We start from the raw sequence: 22456 nt of genomic DNA on the forward strand, positions 1-22456 counted from the left end.
ATTCACAGTTTGCAGCTATGTATCCCTTTGTATCCCTTCCCGTCGGGCCGCGCGGCCAAAAGGCTTCCTGGCATCGGATTTGGACAGGGAATGCGGCCGGTCTTTATCGAGGCACCGCAGTCTCGATGCCTCCTGGATTGCCGCGTAGAAGCCCTGGTCGGGCGAAGCGATCGTCGGAGCATACGTGGGCGTGAAACGGGGCGTCAACAGCCGTGAGGCCTTGGCAATGGCAGCGGTGAAGCCTCGCGATGATGGGGCCTCGGCGGTAGGAAACCTCGTGGCAGCAGCGATGCCTCGCGAGTCGATCCACGGAAAACGGTTGATGAGAGCATGGAGGAGCACCGTGAGCGGGGAGGGGAAGAACAATGGAGGACCCGGCGTGGGGGGACCGCCGTGAAGTGGGGGGGAGATCAATGGACAATAGGGGGGAAGGGGCAAAGGACAATGGGGACCTGGCGTGGGGGAACCGCTGTGGGGCGGTGGGGGGGGGGAGCCGGCGTGCTTTGTAACTTTGTCAGCACCGTAGGTGGCCGCTAGTTGTATACATTGTGTATGCAAACAAAGAATCTCACTGTGCCTAGTCACATGTGACAATTATATATTCCTCCTGTATCTATCTTTTATCCAACAATCTGCCTTTCAGGGAATGCCCTCACCTGAGTTCATTTATTGCTGTCAGTAATTTATCCGCTCCTTTCTCTCCCCCCCTGCAATTGGTCTGAAGAAGGGTCCCGATCCGAAATGCCACCTATCCATTTTCTCCAGAGATGCTACCTAACCCGCTGAGTTATTCCAGCATTTTGTGTTGAGCTTTGGTATTCATTCAAGATTCAAGATTCAAGAAATTTATTGCCATGTCAACAAGTTGATAGGAATGTGTCTTGGTTCGCTCTCAGACAGATACAATACAGTACAATACAACCACCACATACACCACAATAAATAATACAGACAATACCGTACGAAGGACAATATATACAGGAAGGACAGTACCCAGCAGCGTCATGTTAAGTGTAAGTGCAAGTGCAAAAGAAAGTGCAAAGTGATTAGTGCAAATTCAAATATCTGATGGCTTGGAGGTAGGTGCTGTCTCTGAAGCGAGATGTTTTACTTTTAATGCTTCTATATCTCCTTCCTGATGGGAGGAGATTAAAGAGGTAATGTGCCGGGTGAAAGTGGTCTGCTATGATTTTTTTGGCCTTTCTGGTGAGTCTTGTTGAGTAAAGTGATGTCACTGAGGGAAGTCTGCTGCAACCGATGGTCTTAGAAGCTCGGCGCACTATTCTCTCCAGCCGAATCTTATCCTGCGAGGTTGTGTGACCATACCAGACAAGCATGGAGAATGTGAGTATGCTTTCTATGGTAGACCTATAGAAGTGGGTCATGGCTGGTCGACTGACCCTGAATTTTTTGAGCTGCCGCAGGAAGTAGTCGCTGGTGGCACTTACTGATTATGAGACTGGTGTTGAGCTCCCATGATAGGGATTGATGTATGGTGGTCCCGAGGAACTTAAAGGAGGTGACCCTCGCAACCACCTCTCCATTGATGAAGAGAGGGAGGAGGGGGGTGGCCTTCTTTCTGAAATCAACAACCAGCTCCTTAGTTTTTGAGATGTTAAGTATGAGGTTGTTGTTCTCACACCACCTTACTAGCTCCTCTACTTCACTACGGTAAACGGTTTCGATGTTATTGGTAATAAGACCTGCCACAGATGTGTCATCTGCAAACTTAAATAACAAGGCAGAGTCAGAGTGTGAACAGCAAAAATGTGTGTATACAGAGTACAGAAGAGGTGATAAAACGCAACCCTGGGGGGCGCCGATGTTCAGGAACCTAGCCAGTGAGACATGGTTACCAATTTTTACCACCTGTTTTCTGTCACATAGAAAGCTATAGATCCATTTACATAGAGATGAGTTGACCCCCAGTTCCTGTAAAGTGTGTATCAACTTTACAGGAACGATGGTGTTGAATGCGGAGCTAAAATCCACAAAAAGAATGCGAGCATATGTGGATCTGGATTCCAGGTGTTGGAGGATGGTATAAACCAGCATCTGCATTTCCTTGTTATTACAATGTAAGCATGACCCCTTTTTTTTCACCTAGTTATAGAGAATAGCAGAAGAGAACATTTATCATGGAGTCTGAAGAAGGGTCCCGACCTGAAACATTACCTCTCCATGTCTTCCACACATGTTGCCTGATTCATTAATTCATTTGATCTGCAGATCCTGGTGACCCAACTAACGTAAGACCTTCATTTAGAAAGGGTGAACTTGTCCAGGCTATTATATACCAGTCAGCTTAATGCTGATGGTAGGAAAGCTAATGGCATCCTACAAAAGGATAAAATAAAATATCAGGAATGTAAAGTATAATAATTAAGCCAGCATGGATTTCACATTTTGTTTGAGAATTTGTTTACAAGTGGTTACAGAGAGCATAGACAACAATAATTTAACTGAAGATAGACACAAAAAGCTGCAGTAACTCAATGGGTCAGGCTGCATCGAGAGACTTCTTCAGACAGAGAGTCAAGGGAGAGGGAAATAAGAGAAATGGAAAGGTTCAAAGAACAAATGAATGAAAGGTATGTGAAGGCACAAATCAATTTATCTGAATTGGTGGTGAGAGGTTAATCATGAGGAAGACAGCAAAACATTACAGGAGAGACATTAATACGCTCACAGAATGGGTAAATAGATGACAAATGAAGTTCAACACAGAAATGTGAGATGGTACACATTGCTGGGAAAAATTAGGAGTCACAAAGCTTCTCCCGGTGATCCCCCCTTCCCCTCCCCCACCCCCCCCCCCCCCCAATACTGGGTCCCTCTTCCTTCTCTCCGGCATGCTCGTGGCCGCATCATCGCCTGTCCTCCACCCCCCTCCGTCAACCCGCCAGACCTCTGGCACCCACAGCCGGCCCACTCAACCTCTGGCACCCACCTAGGCCCGTCCTCGGCCGCCCACCGCCAGGTACTCTCTTGGAATGCTATTTGACGGCCCTCCTCGCTTTCCAACGACCTTGTTCCAACGGCCTACCTTGCTCCTTGATTACCGTCCTCACTCATTGATGACCTTCCTCGCTCGACAGCCCACCTCACTCTCCGATGGCTCACCTCGCTCTTTGCGGTTATTCGCGGGTCACTCCACGCTCTCACAGCGGCGGTCCTGCAGTGGGAGAGCCGGGTTTACCAAGCGGGTCTGAAGTCTGCGCGGGCAAGCAGGGACTATCGGGTGAGTCCAACGTCCTCGGTGGGTGAGCCGGGCCTACTGGAGGGCTTGACCCCACTCACTTGGAACATTCTCTGCCACACTGCTTGCTGGGAACACCTCATACACTGATCACTCCATACACTAGCACTATCCTACACACTAGGGACAATTTTACTGAAACCCAATTAACCTACAAACCTGCATGTCTATGGAGGGTGGGAGGAAACTGGATCATCCAGAGAAAACCCAGGTGGTCACAGGGAGACGTGTAAACTCTGTACAGATGGCACCCTTAGTTAGGATCAAACCCAGGTCTCTGGTAAGGCAGCAACTCTACCACGGCGGCACTGTGCCGCCCTTTGTTAGACCACATTTAGAGTACTGTTCACAATTCTGTTTGCCATATTATATTCAATGCTCTGGAGAGATTGCAGACAGGATTTACCTTGATGATGCACAAAATGCAATCAGGAGAGGATTAACAGACTGGCTCTGTTCTTTTGAGGAAAGAAGGCCGAGGGGCAACTAATGGAGGGCGTTAAAATGAAAAAAGGTGTTGTTAGTTTTGATCGGAGAAAAAAAATCCACTTGTTGGGGAGGATTATAACAAGAGGCCATCAATATAAAATCACCAGGAATCTCAGTTAAGAATTCAGAAGAAACTCCTTTACCCCCAAAAAATGATGGGAATGTGGAATTTGCTCCCAACTATGAATTGCTTGGTCAAAAAGTCTGCTTTTGTTGCCATATGTTCCATTTAATACTGCAGGCAATCCTTTGTCAACAACACTGTGCAGACACAGACATATATACATGCATGTGTGTGTACATGCATGTGTGTGGACTAGGATGTGATATTATTGATGAAGATAACCCCTGTGGCCAAGGTGTGAGTGATTTTTGAAAATGGTCTGAATCACTATTTTCCACAACATAAAGCATAAGTGAAGAAATGCAAGACAGAAAAAGAGAATTAAATGTTTACTTATTTTCTTCATTTCACCTAAATTCCACGAGTGTGAACTTTATTCCCTGCCTCAGACTTTTGGGTGGTGAGTTATGAGTTCAGTACAAGTGGATTTCTGTGATCCGAATGGTGGGGTCACTTGCACGGTAATGTTCTGCCAGGATGTTTCTGTTGTTAATCAAATCGCAGCATGGCTGTGGGAGTACATTCACCAGAAGAACTGCAGTGGCTGAAGCAGGCCATTCTACAACAACCACCTCAAGGGCAATTAAGGATGGACAGTGAGACCAAGATCCTAAACGATGAAGATAAACATACTTTGGCGTTTTTTTTAAATTTCTCACATTCTTATGTTGTTAGATATTCCACTTGACAGACTCAAACGATTGGCAGGTTGAACTGTCCTGAATATCAACTGCCTGTTTCTGGTGTTTGCGGGAAATGCCAGGGCAATCCAGTTGCACACCTCTTGCATAGTAAGTGACGGCCCCTGAGATGTGACTGTACAACCCTCTAGTGTCAGGCTCCAGAAATGCATCACCAGGGACTTAAAAGGAGACCGATTTCACACTAGGTAAATCATGCATTAACTTTTAAAATATTCAGACCTAGTGAAATATCTGCTCAACTAAAGGCTGCATGCAAAATAATATTGTCAGATTTGATTTGTTATCAGCATACTTTATTCTACATGCCTGTCAACTGATCTCCCGTTCTTCAGTGTTTAATTATTTATTTACTTGCCCAGAGGGCAGAGACAGATGGCACAAGAGGTTGAAAATCAAAAATGCAGCAATAATAAGATAAACACATTTATATTAACTGCAGGAATATTACAAATAAAATGCATTGGAACATTCCGTCAAGGAACAAAAATGCTTCATTTTCAGCTAACGACTCTCCTACTGCTAGTTATTTAACATTTTAGACAATAGGTGCAGGAGTAGGCCATTCAGCCCTTTGAGCTAGCACCGCCATTCACTGTGATCATGGCTGATCATCCACATTCAGTACCCCATTCCTGCCTTCTCACCATATCCCCTGACTCCGCTATCTTTAAGAGCTCTAGCTAACTCTCTCTTTAAAGCATCCAGAGAATTGGCCTCCACTGCCTTCTGAGGCAGAGAATTCCACAGATTCCAACTCTGGATAAAAAAGTTTTTCCTCATCTCCGTTCTGGACTCCCCCAACATTGGGAATATATTTTCTGCATCTAGCGTATCCAATCCCTTAATAATCTTATTTGGTCAATAAGATACCCTTTCATCCTTCTAAATTCCAAATTATAGCAGCCCAGCCGCTTTATTCCATCAACATATGACAGTCCCACCATCCCAGGAATTAACCTCATGAACCTATGCTGCACTTCCTCAATAGCAAGAATGTCCTTCCTCAAATTTGGAGACCAAAACTGCACACAATACTCCAGGTGTCTGTGCAGTATACTCACTAGGGCCCTGTACAACTGCAGAAGGACCTCTTTGCTCTTATATTCAACTCCTCTTGTTATGAAGGCCAACATGTCATTAGCTTTCATCACTGCCTGGTGTGGGGATCATGACAGAAGCCTCCTCGTGGCGATCCCCGGAAACGGCGCCTTTATGCATGCATCGGGCGACCAATTCTGTCAACATGTTGGACAACGACGGAAGCCAACAGCTTCCGACACACGAGCGAACAAACTTCCTGCTGTACCTGCATGATTACTTTCAGTGACTGATGAACAAGGACCCCAGATCTCTTTGTACTTCCCCTTTTCACAACTTGACATCATTCAGATAATAATTTGCTTTCCTGTTTTTGCTACCAAAGTGGATAACCTCACATTTATTCACATTAAACTGCAAATGTGGCATTTCTTAAAGCTCACAATGCAAACAAATTATTTCTCACAAGGCTGCACCTCTAGTTGAGTATAGTTTTATAGAATATTTACAGAAAGGTTATCCATTTGGATTTCACGTTTTTGGTTAGAAAGATATTTTCCAGGAGCCCATTTAATCAAAGGTAGACAAAAATGCTGGAGAAACTCAGCGGGTGAGGCAGCATCTATGGAGCGAAGGAATAGGCGACGTTTTGGGTCGAGAGCCTTCTTCAGACTGATGTCGGGGGGGGGGCGGGAAAAAGGAAGGAAGAGGCAGAGACTGTAGGCTGTGGGAGAGCTGGGAAGGGGAGGGGAAGGAGGGAGAAAGCAAGGACTACCGAAATTGGGGAAGTCAATGTTCATACCGCTAGGGTGTAAATTACCCTAGTGAAATATGAGGTGCTGCTCCTCCAATTTGCAGTGGGACTCACTCTGGCCATGGAGGACTCTAATTTGCGGTGGGACTCACTCTGGCCATGGAGGATTCCATTTAATCAAGGCATATCTGTGGATCTGAAGGCATAGAGTCATATAGCATGGAAACAGGTCCTTCTCAATGTGCCCATGGCTACCAAGATGCCCCATCTACACCTGCCTCCATTTGGCTCATATCCCTCTAAATCTTTACTATCCTTGTACCTGTCCAAATATCTTTTAAATGTTGTGATAGTACCTGCCTCAACTATTTCCTCCGACAGCTCGTTCCATATACCCATCTATCCTATCTATTCCCCGCATGATCTTATATAAGGTTTAGATCATCATTCATCCTCCTGTGCTCCAAGGAATAGACTCCTAACCTCCCCAACTTCTCCCTGGACTTTGGGAAGTCCATGCAATATCCTCATAAATCTTCTCTGCACCCTTTCCAGCTTAACATTATCCTTCATATAGCAGGTTGACCTTCCCATAAGGTAATAACTCACACTTATCTATGTCAAATGCTTTAGCCCATTTGCCCAACTGATTAAAGACTTGCTGTAATTTCTGATAACCATCTTCACTGTCTACTATACCACCCACTTTAGTGTCACCTGCAAACTTACTAATCATGCCTTGTACATTCTCATCCATATCGTTGATGTAAACCACAAAATGCAATGGGCCCAGGAACGATCCTTGAGGCTCACCACTAGTCACAGGCTTCTAGTCCAAAAAATGACTTTCCACTATCACCCTTTGCTTCCTTCCAAGAAGCCAGTTTTCTATCCAGTTAGCTAGCTCTCCCTGGATCCCATGCGATCTAACCTTCCAGAACAACCTATCATGCGGAACCCTATCTAGGGTTTTTAATTAATTGTCACAGGGTTTGGCCATGTGGTGCAATGCTTCAAATTCTCCTCAAGCATGGACTTTTGCAAGGTAGTGAGCACAATAGTGGAGGAAGAATGACAGGCAATTAGCTCGGTGTGATATCACTTGAGGGAAGATTGCAACATGGCCGTCGCAGCCAATCATCTTAATTCTGGTAGATCATTGAGGGAGATCAAGGCCCAACCATCTCTGGCTGCTTCATCATTCATAATAGAGCCACTGACTTGTATTGCCAGAGACCTACTGTAGGTTCGATCCTGACCTTGGATGCACTCATTCTGGAGTTTGCACCTTCACCCTGTGAACACGTGATTTCCCTGCGGGTGCTCCGGTTTCTTCCTACATTACATTGATGGCGGGGTTGGCGGATTAATTGGCCACTGTAAACTGTCCCTAATGTATGTGTCAGTGGTAGTATTTGGGGACGAGTTGATGGGAATGTGGGGAGAGTAAACAATGGGAATAATGTAGGATTCATGTAATGAGTGGTTGATAGTTTGTGCAGACTCACTGGGCCAAAGGGCCTATTTACATACCGTATCTCTCTATGACTCTTTGACTCTATATTACCTTGTGTGAAGTGTCCATGTTAACCAAGTGGTTTTAGCAGCTGAATATACTCCAGTAACACATGCAGACTTGGGACTGCCTCAGGAACGTTCTCCCTGAGTCGTGACCAATATTTAGAGTCACAGGGTTATACAACACCTATCCCATCATCTCCATGCCAACCATCCTAATCCTAAATCATACCAACTCTATACCAGACTAGCGCTCATCTCAATATTTCCCAAACATTGTGAGAGTACCTGCCACTGCACCCATTTGTGCATTCCAGTCTCCTTCGCAGATCCTCTTAAAATCTCTTATTCCTTACTTTAAACTAATAGCCTCTAGTTTATGACTCATGTGCTATGGGAAGAATTTTCTACTCTCTTCACTATCTATGCCTCTCACGATTTTCTACACATCTTTGAGGTTACTGCCCTCAGCTTCCTCAGCTTATTGGAAAACAAAACACAGCCTCTCTGGTCTTTCCTCATAACTGAGGCACCCTCCCAGGCAACATCTCCAACTGATGTCACTCTAGGACAGACTGTACTAATCACTGAGTTCATTAACTATAGACGATTAGACTTTAAACTTTAGAGATACAGCGGGAAAACAGGCACTTCAGCCCATCGAGTCTGCGCCGACCAGCGATCACCCCGTACACTAGCATTATCCTGCACACTAGGGATAGTTTTCAATTTTTACCAAAGTCAATTAACCTACAAACCTGTACAATTTTGGCGTGTGGGAGGTAACTGGAGCACCCAGAGAAAACCCACACGGTCACAGAGAGAACATACAAACTCCATACAGATTGCACCCGGGTTCGAGCCCGGGTCTCTGGTGCTGTAAGGCAGCAACTTGACCGCTGCACCACTGTACCGCCCCTAAATATTGTAAGCACCGAGTTTGTTGAAAAAATGACAAAAATACAAAGGAATACTTGTTTTCAAAGGTGCTGTACCAATATAAGTTGATGTTACAAAAGCACTGCAACATTGCAAACTAATTTGAAATTCCAAATTAGTATTTCTCTCCTGATTGAAATAAGGATTGAAGTAATGCCTGCACGTCTACCCGAGGAATCAGTTGAGTGACGGGCTCTCTCTGGACACCAGCTCCCATAGTACGTGAAGACGCCAGGGAAAGCAAATGGAGACTTCTCTCTGCATTACATTTTCAAATCAGGACAAAGAATGTCAAATTTGAAACTTTATCGTTGAATCTTTCACAGTTAATTAGGTTGTTTTGTCAGAATCAATTTCCATTGGCAACTTGTAGCAGAAAAAAGAATGTATTTCCCTGCTGTGAAGAACATTTGCATCAAAGAGAAGCGCCAATGTGTAATAGGCCAGCTGTTGCAATAAAAATGAGTTTTGTTGTTTTTCTTTCTTAAAGCAATTTTGAAAAGTTGGATGTCAGTGGGGAGGGTGGGGAAGTTCTCTTTCTTGTTCTTTCCTTGTCCATCGTTTGAATCAAACTTCCTTTCACCTCCTCTCCTGAAGGTGAAGATATGCAACTTCAAAAGGCTGTCCAAATCTAATGTATGCACACAAACAAATTGATATGTACAAATTCACATACAAATATGAAATACAATGAAAGTTAACATACACATTTGCATACAAAGTACACACACAGACACACACACAAACATATATATTTATAGAGAGACATTCTCACATACATTTAGTTTAGTTTAGTTTAGAGATGCATCTGCTGTAAGGTCTCGACCTACATGCTGACCATGCTTCTGCCTACACACATGCTCTCTGACTCACTGAGCTCCTCCAGCAGTTTGCTTTCTGCTTCAATTTCCAGCATCTACAGCTGTTTGTGTCTCCCCCTCACACACTGAAGTGGACACAAATATAAATGTACGCACACACAAACAGACGCACATGCATAGACACAAAGTTCCCACATATGCGATTGTTTCTTCCTTCTCACCTCTGTTTCCTGGCTGTTACCTGGTGCCCGAGGCTACCATTCCACAGCCTTTCAATCTGGATAGAGCCAAGAATGAGAGACAAAAAAAAAATAATCAGATCCTGCTGTTAGATGTGGCAGCACCAGAACACATTGCCTAGAACCAGTCATAGAACATGAGTGAAATGGACACCCACAATGATGTTTCAATATCTGTTCCACTGAAACTGGGAATGATATGGGAATCAATACCCTTTCCCAGTAAAAAAGGTTAACTCTCCAAAGACCATTTGGATTCAAGCTGGACATTGAGACTACTGTTTTTTTCAGTTCTTGCCCAACATGACTAATGTAACTGTGAGGAGCATAAAATAATAATTATTTAGTTCAATATTATTTTCAATGCTTGATCAAAATCCTCTTCAGTGTATATCTTGCTTGAATTTTTTTGTCAAAGATAGGGCGAGTAGAATTGATTTACAATTTAGATATGGTGCTTGGAAAAATTTGATCTACATTATTACAGATAATGTTGCTCCAAATAATGATTTTATGTTGCATTTTGGATAAGAAAATGTGTATTCTATTTAATCCAAGTGCCCTTTGATGCTGAGATATAAAGCAGGAGTATAAGTTTGTCCATTATGATGTCGAAATAACTTCATATATTTTTTACAGGGGATAGGATACTGTTTGTTTTGGCATGAAATCTAATGAATGGATAAAGTTTTGCCTTCACACAGAATAACCACAACGGTTTGAGAATTGCAGTGATTGATATTAGATTTACTTGGAATGTCAGACTTGTAATTCCATACAAAGCTACACTGTTCTCATTTTCCCATTGGCTTCACCTGCCAGCACATGAGACGTTTCCTCAGAACTAGGGCCACCACAATGCAGAACACTGCAGGCATCAGGCATCTGGAATAAAAGCTTTTAAAAATGTAGGAAACACTCATCAGATCAGGCAGCATCCGTAAAGGGACAAAAACAGAGTGCAGACATCGACCCTGTCAACCTTTGAAAATTTAAGTTTGATCGCCTCTATTTGCCCCAGCAAACGCTCAGCCCGAATAATAGTCTGCATTTCTGACTAGTGGGATCTTGCTATACACACAATGGCATCTTGATTTCTGGCTTTATAACAATGGCAACACTTTATATATTGCTTTCCGACTTACTTTTAAAAAGCATGCCTTTGCTCACTTGGATTGTTTTAGATATTAGATGGGGGCATGCTGGTGATGGCAGAGTAATGGGCAGAGTTTGCACACCTACCAGCGGCTCATGGAATCAGAGAGGATGGAAACAAAATGCCTCACAGGCACTCTTCTGCAAATTGCATAGTAACTTCATTCCTGCATTAAAGGATTTAAAATTGACATAGTGGCAGGACCCTGAATAGCACTGATGCACAGAGGGTTCTTGGGGATAAATCCGTAGCTCTCTGAAAGTAGCAACACAAGTAGCATCCGTAGCTCTCTGAAAGTAGTGGTAAAGAAGGCGTGTGGCATGCATGCCTTCATCAGCCTTCATCAGTCAAGGCATTGAGCATAAGCATCAGTGAGCCATGATGCAGTTTTATTAACCTGAAGAAGGGTTTCGGCCCGAAACGTCGCCTATTTCCTTCGCTCCATAGATGCTGCTGCACCCACTGAGTTTCCCCAGCAATTTTGTGTACCTGCAGTTTTATTAACTTTGGTTCCAACACATTTGGAGAATTGATAGTAATGTACCGAAAATTTAAAAAAAGATTAGGGTGGCTTTAGTGTAGGAATGGGTGGTTGATGGTTAGTTCTGCATAGTCCCCATCCTAATGAGCAGAGAGGACACCAGTCCTCCAGCCAAGGAATGCCATGGCTCTGTGGCTCTAAGCCAAGCTGCAGCCTTGTGACAGTTCCCAACCACTCATTGCTGTCAAATAATCTTATTATCAGGGACAGTTGAAAACGATTTAAATATTTAAAAGTATTCAAAGAGAAAATTAAAGCTTAATTCTACCTAAAACATATTGAACCGTTAAGTAGATAAAAACATAAATGTGCATTCAAGAAAACAAAAATAAATAAAATGATGTACGTAGGTCAGCTAAGCTACAAAAAGTACATGTTCCCTCAGCTCAGGATGGAGTCAGATGTACACACCGCAGATAGTCGGCAGGTCACTATGGAGATGCTGACAGCACAATCCCACTCAATGAGCTGATGAACAATTTGCGTTATTGCAAAATACTTAGTTATTATCATTTTTGATTTTTTGCAAATACACATCAAAAATGTCAATCACTGAAGAAAAATGCTGATTTTATTTTGCAAATTTCTTCAAGTGATTTCTGGTATGACAGAAAATAGTTCCAGTTTTCCATTGCATATCATTAAGATTCCAATCAGATAATCACTTTGAGAGGTTAGAAGTACCTATTGCAGTTAAGCATGGATAGTGGAAAAATGCCTTTTCCCATAAGACACATCAGCATTACTGTTTATAATTGAATGTGTCACACAAACTCACTTACTCACACACACATACACATCACATTATGTATTTACAATGTGAATGCTTGCACATACAAATATATATTGATTACCTAAATCAATTTATATCATCTTCCTCACAAACAGATTTTTGCAAAGCCGTTAACCACCTTTATGCTCCATTTTCTCTATCCATCTAATTTGCTAGCTGCTCAAGTACCCTCTCATCTAGCCTCTATTTTGAATTACTAATGACTGCATTGAGCTTTACTCTTCAGGTACTAATTGCCAGCCAGTCATGAATTTCACCAGAATGTTACTGTGCACAGGCATTATAGAACACCTCAGACCTTATTGCTATGTGATCATGGGAGCACTATATTGACGTAGCCCTCGCTCATTGGGCTTGGACCCAAAGCAGCTGGTGGAGGGCAAGCTTCATCTCACATATCCTTGGCCAGACTTACAGCTTGGTGCTCAGAAATGACTGCATTATTTCTTCCTTTGTGTTTACTTCTAAAATGAAATGGCCTCAGTCATCAATTCCTCAAAGGAATCTTCCAATTCATTGTAAATGTGACTTCAACAATTTATAATTCCCAATAAACTAATCATGAAGTTTTTGAACTGATGGACCAAACAATATTCCGAACCGAATCAGTGATATCGAGTCACTGAGTGATACAGCATGGAAACAGATCCTTTGGCCTACAAAGTCCACATGGGCCATCAATCACTGATTTAAACTAAACATGCAAGATTTTATTCTCCCCATTTTCTCATCAGCTCCTTCCAGATTCTACCACTCATTCACACACTAGGAGCAATTCATAGCAATCAATTAAGGAAGAAGCTGTTTTCATGAATCTGGCAGCACAGTGTTTTTGACAGCATCTTCTTGATCCAAAATCGTGCATCTCCTGAAAATTTCTCTGCCATCTTAAGTAACAAAAGAAATAAGAGGGCCATTTGCTTTAATTATTAGGACAGTATGTTGTGAGTCTAAAATTAATCTCCCCTTGGCAGAATACCTTGAGAGTTTAAGGGCAGCACAGTGTGCAGTGGTGGAGTTGCTGCCTTACAGTGCCCGAGATTTGGGTTCAATCCTGACAACACGTGCTGGCTGTACCGAGTTTGTATGTTCTCCCGCATTAGTTTGTCTGGGTGCTCCAGTTCCCTTCCACACTCCAAAGACGTACAGATAAGTGCAAGGTGTTGCACTTTGGGATGCCGAACCAGGGCAGGATCTTCACAGTGAATGGCAGGGCACGGGTGAGTGTTGTAGACAACAGGGATCTAGGAATGCAGGCACACATTTCCCTAAAGGTTGTGTCATAGGTAGATAAAGTATTAAGAAGGCATTTGGTATATTGACCTTCAGCAATCAGGTATTGAGTAGAGTAGTTGGGATGTTATGTTACATTTGTATAACACATAGGTGAGGCCGCCTTTGAAGTTTTATGTTCAGTTTTGGTCACCCTCCGATAGGGGGCTAACATTGAACTGAGAAGTGTGCAGAGAAGAATTACAAGATTGTTGCCAGGACTCGAAGATCTAAATTATATGGGGTGGTTGGGCAGACTAGGACTTTATTCCTTGGAGCGCAGGAGGCTGAGGAGTGATCTTGTAGAGGTATATAAAATCATGAAGGGAATAGATAGAATGATAACTGTGTCTTTTATCCAGAATCGGGGAATCAAGAACCAGGGGCCATTGATTTAAGGTGAGGGGGAAATAATAAACTGGAACCAGAGGGGCAACGTTTTCACAGAGAGGGTGGTGGAGATATGGAACGAGCTACCAGTTGAGGTAGCACAGTTAGATGCCATATTGACTGTGTAAGATATTTGGCCAGGTACATGGATAAGTGAGGTCCAGAGGTATATGGGCCAAATATGTGCAGGTGAGACTAGCATAGATGGGGCATGTTGGTTGGCTTGGACAAGTTGGGCTAAAGGGCTTGTATCAGTGCTGTATGACTCTCTGACTGATTTTTTTTTGTGTGTTTATCTGAGTCAATGTGCCTGTGATGCTGCTGCAAATAGAATTTTATTGTATCTGTACCTCCATGTACCTGTGCATATGACAGTAAACCCCAAATTGACTTGGCTCATCTGAAGTTTACAGTGGGTAATTAACTTGCCGACCTGCTAATATTTGTGATATGTGGGAGGAAACTGGAGCACCAATGGGAAATCCCCACTGCCACAGGGAGAACATGCAAACTCCACATAGACCGGAATGGGACTGAATCTGGGTCGCTCTTATTGTGAGGCAGTGGCTCCATTAGCTGTGTAATTCCTGACCCTCCAATCTATCTCGTTGCAAACTTTGCACATTTTTTATCCGCACCTCTCTGTACCTGTCACACTATGTTCCGCACATTGTTTCCTTTCTCTTTTTGCTCCACCTGTTGCACTTGTGTTTAGTTTGACTATGCTTACGTACGTATGATTTGCCAGGATAGCACACAAAACAAAATGTTTCACTTTATCTTGGTACACATGATAATAATAGCAAACCGAAACAAAATCTCTTAACAACCCGGGCCGTGGTGTCCATGCTCTTCAAGTACACCCAGGGCTCCAGTTGTTATGCTCTTTCAACTTAGCAGGGCCCCAATTCCATGGTCTCTCTAACACATCCCAAGCCCCAGTTCCTATGCTTCTTCAACACATCAGGGTTCAGCCCCCACCCCTCTAACACACCCAGGCCCCAGTTCTCACACTACATCAAACACTCCAGGGGCCCAGTTCCCACACTCCTCTCATTCACCAGGGCCCTGAGTCTTGCATTCCCCAGACTAACTGAAATTAATAAGTGGAAGGAACCTGCCTTGGGTTAAAGGGAAAAGTCCAATTCAGTCATCTGGTCGGGACCTTTCCTTTATGTCTTAAAGCAAAACATATTTTGAAACGTTGTTAGCATGGTTACTCTTGTACAAGCAGTTAAGTAATTTGGCCTCACAGAAGCTTTGGGACTTAGATTGGCTTCAAGGCATAGCTTATGCTGAGGTCGGTGATATGTCTCAGTATAATACTAGTATTAAGTGATATTAACTTGTGAGTTGACATTTTTCCTTCTCTTGGGGTTTCGTTATTTCAGTTGCAATTGAGTGTAAATTTAGGTTGAATCTGTACCTGGGCTGAGTTGCCCAGCCTTACAACATGGTTTAGTCATGCATAGTCAGAGACCAGATGGTGGTATTAAGCACGTTTGAGCATGAGTGAAAAACAGATGGGTTAAATGGGATACAGACATAGAAAATCAGATGAGCAGATATCCCTTTAACACATTTAGTGGTTTGTTTGCCTCTCAGCTCTTTATCTAGGGATTAATCCATCATTTTCCAATCCCTAACCTCTGCCAACAAAGACTCTTTCACTTTCAAGGCAACTCCCATTTCTGCTTGTGCTTTTCCTGCCTACTGCACTCTTAAGTAATCTCTGCTTTACCATTAATACTTCAGAAGAAGCGAATAAATACATCAAACGAGCACTTCCCCCACCCACATTTCCTCTTTCCCAGTCAAACTAGCGTTTCAGAATCCGTCTGAAGAGAAATATAAAGAATGAACATAAAGCGACAGAAGCGATGCTCAGAATTCAGGCTGAATTCTCGAAACAAAAGTGTCTCTTTTATATTTCAGTTTAGGATGAAGCTTCAGACTGGCTACATTAAACGTGAGAGCAGACCGAATGGAAGCAGGAGAAATTCCATCTTTCATGATGGATATAAGTGCCACTAAACATTATGCTTGCACAAGATTAATGGCTACCTATTTTATTTTTGCTTCACCCTTTCCACACCTTGGTCATTGCAATTTAGTTCAAGTTTTCCGAGGATGTACTGTAAGGCTGGGAGATATAGCGTACATGCACAGAATATAGATCATGGTGTGCCACTAGATTCAGAGTAAGCACCTCTAATGAATTTCAAACATATTTTCAGTAGTGGCAGAACCTCGCTCTATCGATCAAAGGTAGAATTGCCTGGGGTTCAGTTTAAATCTAAACAAATTTATTTTCAAATAACTGATTTTTTTAAATAATTGATTTTTGACACTCTGGGTAGTTGGTTTATCAGATGTTTTATTTTTGACTGAAACAAAATCAACTGAAAATGGTGCATGTTTATTACTATGCATTTTTAAATCCAATTTGCTCTGCATTTTTCTTGAAGGTCCCCACCAGGGTTTTTTTTAAGGTTTACACCAGCTGAAGCTTAAATAATTAAATAATAAATAACTGTGGCAAGTTATTCATCTGTGGTAGGCATCACTAGTTGGTTAAATCCACACATTTTCTATGGAATGCATTTAGGAATAAAAATCTGATTTTCCTTCCCTGTCACCCCAGGCAAACGTGACCTCTCCAAGCATTGAGATGAGTTGCTCAAAACAAATTGGGGTAGTCTGAGCTATGAACAAACAAACATGGATATAAAACAGAACTTTCTGGAGCTGCTCAAAAGGTCAGGCAGCATCTGCGGAATTCTTTGCCACAGAAGGCTCTGGAGGCCGTCAGTTTTTAAAGCGGAGACAGATAGATTCTTGATTAACACGGGTGTCAGGGGTTATGGGGAGATGGGAGGAGAATGGGATTATGAGGGAGAGATAGATCAGCCATGATTGTATGGTGGAGTAGACTTGATGGGCTGAATGGCCTAAATCTGCTCCTATCACTTCTGAACTTATGACCTGATGAGAGGAACTGATTTAACTATTCACCTTGATGACATTTTGTCAGAACTAGGAAAAGTTAGAAATGAAATATATTTCAAATTTGAAGTGGTGGAAGGGGTGATGAGAACAAAGAACATAATGGGTGTTGGAATAGGCTGCTTGGCCTTGTAAACTGGCCCCACCATTCAATATAGTCATTGCTGATTTTCCCCAGGTTTCATCTCCTCTGCTGTGCTAGTTCCCCATGGACCTCAAGTCCCTGATCTTTCAAAAAGACATATACTCCCTCCTTGAATACAGTCAGTGAGAGTGAGACATCATTGAAGCAGGCCTTTTAGCCCACCAGATCCGCAGTGACGGTCAGGAACTAATCCTATATTAATCCTATGTTTTTATTTTTCCAACATTTTCATCAGCTTTCCCCCGATCCTACCACTCACCCGCAGACTGGCCAATTCATCAACCAACCCACATGCCTTTGGAAGGTGGGACGAAACCTAAGCACCTGTGCAGTCCCATGCAAACTCCACACAGACATCACCAGAGGAAAAGGCCTCTGCTGTCGTTAAGCACTTGTTAGTCCCAGATGATCTGTCTGAGGAGGTGAATGAAGAGGGAGGAGTGGGAGAGAAAAAAATATAGTGTTGCAACCTGTGTTACAAACACTGCAGATGTGGTAAAACCAAAATAAAATGCTGGAAATGGTCAGCAGATCAGGCAACAGTTATTGAGAGAAATGCACAGTTAATTTTGGAGGTCACAGATATAAATATGATATTTAAGAAGTTGTTAGATAAACATGAATATGCAGAGAATGGCGAGACATGGATCATGTGCAAGCAGAAAGGATCAGTTTAATGTGGCATCATGTTCCACATAGACATAATGGTTCAAAGGGGCGTTTTCCTTGCTTTACCGTTCTGTTTCATCATAAATGGCCAGTTCTGATTTAGACAGGAAATGCTGGTAATCCAGAATGATTGACTTCAGTATTGAGTCCTAAAGGTGGAACCTATCTAATCAGCAACAAAGTTATGCTATTTGAGCTTAAGTTGAGCTCAAGTGTGAGAGGCCAAACTCAAAGTGGAAGTGGGGTAGGCAATCAAACTGACAGGCAACTTGGAGCTCAGGGTCACCTTGCAGACTGAATGGTTCTGCAAATCCATCACTTGCAGTGTGTTTGATTTCTCCAATGTGGGCCGCACCACCCCATGAGCATCATATACAGCATTCTAAACCGGAAAACGTACGTGTGAACAACTGCTCACTCAAGGCATATTTGTGTCCCTGGATCTTGCGAAAAGAAGTGAAAGGCCAGGTGTAATGTTGGATGGGAAGTGTTCTGATGATGCTGGTGGAGATGGAAGATTCTGAACACCTCTATCAGATCTTCCTTACACTTGTAACCACATTAACAGGAGCCCCTCATCCTGAAACCATTTGATTATATATACTTTACAAACTCTCTGAAGAATTGACATCCTTCTTAAAGTGTGCTCACTGGTAATGAATTTAATAATCCAACAGAATCCTACTTTGTGCTTAGGAAGCTTTCTAATGTTTTTAACCTTTTCACTCTGAACTGATTCATAAATCTATGACAGCATATGTTCACTGACCTTATCACCTTCACATATCTGTATGTGTGAACTCCAATGTCTCTCCTTCCTGCACACTTTAAAACAACCTCATTAATTTTATATCATCTCTTCTGATTCACCTCATCAATGGTATGGCTTCCCACTCCCCTGCATTTAATTATCTCCAGTTCCATTTGCAGGTTTCTCAAGACACCAGCCTGCTTAGTGTTACTACATTTCTGACTTTTACGTCATCACCAGACCCTCGAATTCCACCTTGAATACAAATCCAGGGCATTAATGTTCAAATGTAGGAACATTTGAATCAGGAGCAGGAGTAGGCAACTTCACCATTGATATTAGTCTATGATTAATCTAACTAACCTCAACTCCATTCCCAACTACTTGGAGTACTTCTCACTCTCTTGCTTATCAAGAGCTATCTGTCTCTGCTCTAAAAATATTCTGCTGTCCCCATCCATTAAAGCAGACACTCCAAAAACACTCAAGCATTGAAGCAAAAAAGAAGACCAAATCTCTCTCATAATGTAATAACTAATTTCTCTTAAACAGTAGCCATTTATTACAAATTACCCCGGGAGAGGAGGCATCCTCCCCATATCCATCCTGTCAGGATCCCTCAGAATCGTAAATGTATCCCTTCTCACTCTTTATAATTCCAGCAGATAAAAGCCTTCCCACTCCAAATGTTCCTCATAAGACAACCTGTAAACCTTCTCTGAACTGCTTCCAAAGCCTTGACATCTTCGCTTAATCAAGTGGACCAGTACTGTATAAAATGATCCAGATGTGGCGTCACCAATGCTCCATGTAACTGAAGTATATCCTCCCTCATTTTGTATTCATTTCCTCTAGCAATAAACATTCTGTAGATTTTCCTATTTGCTGTATCCACATATAAGCATTTTGCAAGTCATGTATAAGGGCATCCATCATCTCAGACCTCTACAATTTGTTATCATTTAGACATGCTTTTTTTCCCTGGCAGAATGGACAATTTCACATTTTACACTCCATTTGCAAGATCTAAGCCCACTCTTAGATATAACCTCTTTATATCCCTTTATCCATGGCCTTTTCTCAAATTACCTTCCATTCTATCTTTGTGTCATAATCACATTTGGAAACCATATCTTCAATGCATTAGATCAATTCATTAATGTGAATTGTAAAACATTAAGGCTCCAGCACAGTTCCAGTTAGTACACCACTCATTACATCTTGCTAACCAGTTCCCTATGTTCTTGTCTGTATTCTGTTCCAGCCAATTATCAAGCTATCCCATTATATTAATTCGTACACTATCATCTTTTATTTTTGGCAATAGCGTTTGATGAAATTCCTTATCAAATGCTTAGAGGTCTAACCAGCTCCCATTTCTCCATAATATATATAGAACTGGTCGAACACGATTACAATGTTGACTTTCCTTGATTATTTTGCATATTTCTTTATACCCTGCTATAAAGTCATTGGTAACAGTTTCTAAAATGTTCTCTCTGAAGAAGTCAATAGATCTTCTGACTCCCACTTTGTCTCCCTCCATTTTTGAGCAGTGTTACAATCAATTACTCTAATACTCCACTGATTACATTTTATTCTCATATTCTGATCAACTTCCCCCTCCTCCCCAAATTCTATCACTCACCTACATACTGGAGGGCAATTTGCAGTGGCCAATTAATCCACTAACCTGCATGTCTTTCAAAGGAAATTGGAGCATTTGGAGGAAACCCACATGGTCACATGGAAAACATACAAACGGAATCCACCTCTATCACATCATCTGGCAACTTGTTCCATTTTTGCACCACCCTCTGCGTGAAAAAGTTGCCCCTCAAATTATCTTCAAATCTTCCCATCTCACTTTAATTCTACGTCCTCTAGTTTTATACTACTCTATCCTGGAAAAAAATAACTGTGATCCTCCACTTTTTCTATGCCCCTCATAACGTCACCCCTCAGCTTTCCATGCTCAAGGGGGAAAAAAGCTCCAACCTATCCAGTCTCTCCTTTTACTATGCCCTCTAATCCTGGTAACATCTTTCCTGCACCCTTTCCAGCTTAATGAACACCCTTCCAGCATTAAGTGTCAGGAACTGCACCTAAAGATAATAATAATATATAACTTTAATTGTCATTCAGATATACACATAGACACAGTGCACATTGAACGATTGAACCTAGGTCACTGGAGTTATGAGGAAGCAGCTTTACTAGCACTAATAGCTTTGGTAATACATATCATGAAGAACTATGATAATAACACCATCATTTGGAGAACAATGTAGTATGTAAACTCCAGGCTAAAAGCAACCATTCACATTTCTTTTCCATTTTCAATCCTTTGCCAAAGATCATATCTTGTGGTCCTATTTAATAAGATGCCACACAGATAGTTACTGCTTAAGATAAGAGTTCCTGGAACTGGAGCGAATACACTAGTATATAGATAGATCATTTCCAGGTTAGCAACCTAGAATTCGTAGGGCATCATAGCTTTCAGTGCTGGGGCGTCAACTATTTACATTAGTATTAATGATTGCAAAGAAGGGATCAAATGCACTGTAGCCAAATACAAAGATGTCCACGTCGACTTTAATGAAGCATTCAACCTCAGGTAGGCTGATCCAGAAGATTGAGGTCCGTGGAGATTTTGTAGATTGGATTCAAAAGAAGAGGCAGAGTAGTGGTGGAGGAATGTTTAATTCAAAGGTAGTTTGGCCACAGAAGGCACCTGGTGGTGCTGGAGATATGTTGTCCTGACAGGAGGTTTGTGACCAGCGATGTTCCTCAAGGATCAACGTGGACATCAGTTGTTTATGAGACTTATAAATGATTTGGACAAAAATATAGGTGAACTAATGAATAAGATTCCGTAAAAATTGGCCAAGTTGTGGATAGTGAGAAAGGCTGTCAAAAAATTCAGCAGGATATAGACCTGTTGGGAATGCGAGTAGAGAAATGACAGATGAAGTTTCATCCAGACTCTCATCAACAATCTTTGTCACCTTCTCAAACAACAGAATAAAAACTATAATACATTGACCTCTCCCATACAAAGCTGTGAGGTGTTGCGCTTTTGGAAGTCAAATGTAAGGGTAAAGTATACAGTAAATAACAGGATCCTTGAGGTCATTGAAGTACAGAGGGATCCTCGGGTACAAGTCCATAGCATACTTGCCTTCATTATTTGGGTATTGAGTATAATGATCTTGATCTCCAAATGAACCTCTACATGGAACTTGACCAGACACTTCCTACGTCAGTTATCCTTGTGACACTGATACAAGTTCCTCGTCAATGCTTACTGCAGGATAAATGTTCTGAAGCATTATCATTGCCACATAAATAAAACAAACAATTGTACATTTCTTAAAAAAGCCAGGCTGTGTTTTGATGGCTTGACCAATCCCTTCTTCACGCTAAAAAAAGTTAATTTAGTTAGATGGTTGAGCAGATTTAAAGAACGGATGTAACAGAAGTTGCAGCAACCTCTCCTAATAAAGCAAGGAAATTTCCTGTGGAAATTGCAGTGAGTGGAGGAATCGTCACAGAGGTCAGTGTACGCCTAAAAACAATCGCAACCACTGATGGCTGCACAGATACCAGGTCTGAGTGACAGGTGAGTTACCCAATTGTCACTGTTTACAGCCTTTAAATGGATTACAAAACCAGACCTAATCGTGAGACTCTCTTTATCTGAAGCTCTTGAAATGGGAATGCAATTCTGTATTTGACTCCCACATAAAATCATTGCACAAATAATTGTTTTAATGGATTCCGAGGGTGACAGGTCAGTGGTGCCATGCGGTGACGACTGTCAAATGGGATCTCGCAGCCTTCAA

This window comes from Amblyraja radiata, chromosome 13, assembly GCF_010909765.2.
Source record: "Amblyraja radiata isolate CabotCenter1 chromosome 13, sAmbRad1.1.pri, whole genome shotgun sequence".
Taxonomy (NCBI): domain Eukaryota; kingdom Metazoa; phylum Chordata; class Chondrichthyes; order Rajiformes; family Rajidae; genus Amblyraja; species Amblyraja radiata.